The sequence below is a fragment of the Loxodonta africana genome, chromosome 12, assembly GCF_030014295.1.
Source record: "Loxodonta africana isolate mLoxAfr1 chromosome 12, mLoxAfr1.hap2, whole genome shotgun sequence".
Taxonomy (NCBI): domain Eukaryota; kingdom Metazoa; phylum Chordata; class Mammalia; order Proboscidea; family Elephantidae; genus Loxodonta; species Loxodonta africana.
This window is the reverse complement of record NC_087353.1, coordinates 43296880-43300367: the sequence shown is the minus strand read 5'-3', so window position 1 is coordinate 43300367 and position 3488 is coordinate 43296880.

The following is a 3488-nucleotide window of genomic DNA, read 5'->3' as shown; positions in this document are numbered from 1 at the left end:
TTTATTATCCACCCCTGTACCATGTGGATTCACTCACGTCAACCCGACTCCACCTTGCAGGGAGGAGCGCGCAAGAGGAGGCGGGGGAGGAGGACCAGGAGGAGGAAGAGAAACGGGAGGAGGCGGGCGTAGTGCTCCCCTCCCTGCCCCGGCTCCTGGCCGCGCTGACGCCAACTGCACACCCCAGCGTGAGGAAGGAAGGGCTGGCGAGAGGTTGGGAGCGGACAGGCGGCGCGGTTCGGGGAGTCCAGGCAGCCCGGTCCCTTCCCCACTCCCCGCCCACCCCCCAGGCCCAGGGCCCTTGGTCTGTCCCATTGGCGCACGTTGCCAAAGATGGTCATTTGCCTTAGAGGACGTGAGTGCGGGTTTCCTCGCTTTCGGGTGACGTGGAGGGAGAGGGATTCCCTCGCCCGCTCCCGAGAGTGCGGCTCCAGTCCTCCCCCTCCAGCAAGGGGCGCGGGGCGGGGGCCCAGAGAGCGGCCGCGCAGACCTCGGCTGAGTGTTTTAAAAAATAATCACAGTCCCGAAGAGCGAGACCGGCGGTTAGCGAGGCGCCACCGCGAGGCCGGGAGCCGGGCGCGCAGAGCCGCTTGCAGGGAGGGCGCGGCCGCGCGCTGTCGTTCTGCGCCCATCCAGGCGCCGCCCGGTGCAGTGGGCGCCCTAGGCGCGCAGGGCACACGCGCCGCCCTGCGGCCGGACCTTGGCGGGGCGCGGCGCCGCTGGGCGGGGCGGGGCTGCCTATTTTTCCCTCTGTGGCGAGCTGCCCACTGCTGCTGCTGCTGCTTTTTTTTTTTTTTTTTTAATTTTTTCCCCCCTAGGTCTTATAATTGGTTTGTTAGGAGTAGCCTGGAAGACGAAAGACACTCCCGCCGCTCTCCATGCGGGGCAACTGTAACATTTCTAATAGGAGTAATCGGGCATTGGAAACAAACTCCAGACTGGTTGGAATTAACAAGAAAGGAAGAAAAAAAATGTGGGGGAGGGAGGCCAGAGATAGGGTGTGCCCCAACTTTGTCTTCAGCTGTTTGGAGCGAAGTTCAGGGCGCCGGTAGTCCCGACTCCTGGATCTTCCCGCCTCACTGGGCGGGGCGAGGTGCAGGGTAAAGAGCACACAGGCCTTTGAGTCTGAAAGCTGGGCTGTGTTATTTACAAGCTGTGAGACCTTGGGCGAGTCCCTTAACCTCTCTAGGCCTCAGTTTCCTCTTATAAAATGAAGAGGTTGGGCCAGATGACCTTCTAAGGCCCCTGTCAGCTTTGGAACTTCAATCCTCTGAGAGATGATATGATGTGGTGGGAAGAACAGCGAACCTCCGATTGTACTGAGTCGAGGAATTTGAGCTCTGGTCGAGCATCTGCCTAGCATCAGTTTACCCAACGCTTAAGTGGCGCCCTCTGTACCCCCTAAGTTTTTTTTTGTGAGGACCAAACGGGAGGATGTTGCTGAGAGTCCATAGTGGACTGTGAAGCACTGCACTGTAACACATCACAATTCCGGCCCTCAGTTTCCTTATCTGTAAAGTGGGGGTGTTGCTAGGAAAGAAAAATAGAGCCGGGAACTCGAAGCTTTCCCGGGCCTTTATATAAAGCGCTGGCGTTTCCGGGACGGCTGGCGGCATCTGGCCGCCCCAATGGCCCCAAGATACAGTAATCCCGAACAATACTCGGGGTCATTGTTTATGGCTATAAAACACATTCTGTCCTGAGCTCCATCCCCAAGGACCCGCTCAGCGAGGCGACGCCAGCCCCGTTTCTGACACCTCCGCCGCCGCCCGCTGGGCAGAGTCCCCAACTCCGCAGGACAGCGAGGGGTATGGGGCAGGCGGACGCGCACACCACGGTGGGTACTCGGTAGTGTTTTTTTTTTAATCCCTGCGCTCTGGCCTGCCTGGGTGTTTACGCGCCTCTCCCAGCAAGACTGAGTAAATGCAGTCCTTTGACGCAAAACGGATCAGCCCTTTCCCCAGCGGCAGCAGCAAAACCCAGAAAACTGGGGGTGGGGGGGGGGAGGAGAGAAGAAATCGTGACACTTTCCCACTCGCCTCTCCGCCCCTCTCCGCGCTGGCAGCCGCAGCCCAGCATCCAAGACACGGGGAGGGGGGGAGGAGAGGAGAGAGAAGACAGGCCTCACGGGCTCCCAGGCGCCCCAGCGAGGTCTTGTAGGGGGGCAAGAGTAGGCGCCCGGGGCGCCCAGGGTCCTACCCCGTGCAGCCGCGAGTCGAGCGCCGCGAACAGACGCACGTTTGGTTTTTCTTTGAGCGGCTGCCCTGCCTTCCCCCACCCCGCAATCGAAAACCTGGGTGCTTCTGGGTCTCTCCCACACAGTCCTTCCAGTAATGCGGGGGAAAGGAGGTGGGGAAAGGGGAGCGGGAGCTTCCTCCGCGGCCTCAGCAGTCCCTGGCGCGCCCAGGCCTGGACAGGGGCCGCCAGGAGCGCGCGGGCGGACGAGCCCACCCTCGCGCCCTCGCCCGCCCCCGCTCTGCGCGCTCCCCCGGCCGTTTCCTTTCTTGTGGGTTCCCGTAAAGCCCAGCAGCCCTGAGACGTCTGCAGAGCATCACGGAATCTGTGCTGATGCAAGTCGCCAGCCTCCCCTTGGTGCGCCCCGGCCTTCCTCAGAGTGCTTTGATCCCGGCCTTCACCTGCTCCAGAGCTAGTGTTGGGTCCCTCTGCCTGCCGGAAGGCCTGGGTTCCGGAGCCTGCCCTCAACCGTCAGTCCTTGGAGCGCCAGACACACAAAGCGGTGCCCTGGTGCTGTCGAAGGACTGACTGCGTGGTCCAACCGGTGCCTCTGCTGGGCGACTTCAGTCAGCCGAGAATTCAGCCTCCAAGCCCAGCTCACTGCTTTTCCCTCGGGCAGGATCACCCAGTTAGAACCGGGGCTCTCATTGAAGTCCTCCGGCTCCCCGCAATAACCAAACCGAAGGCGGGGGGGGGGGGGGGCGGACACAGACCCACTGCCATCGAGTCAATTCCAACTCATAGTGACCCTATAGGACAGGCTAGAACTGCCCCATAGAGTTTCCAAGGAGCGCCTGGCAGATTCAAACTGCTGACCTCTTGGTTAGCAGCTGTAGCACTTAACCACTATGCCACCAGGGTTTCCCTCTGGAATAACAGAGGCTAAGAATACAGGCTAACATTTATTGAGCCTTTATCAAGTCAGGCACCTTGCCGAATGCTTTGCAGGGCTTGTCTCATCTAATCCTCACAACAGTGTATGAGGTGGGCATCGTTCCCTAGTTGCAGGTTAAGTAAGTGAAATTAATTCACTTCCAAGAGAACTGGTTAGTAGGTTAGTGACCCATTCGGGAGTGCAGCTGGCCCTCTTTGACTCCAAGCTGTTCTTACCCAGGACACTGCATTACCTGCCTCCTATCTAGACTGTCTTTGTTTCTCTCCTACTGGTCTCCTGAAAGCATGGAATTCACCTGGTTTGTGGCTTTGTCACAATTTGTGCTCATTAATTCTCTGCTGAATAAATAAACAGCCCG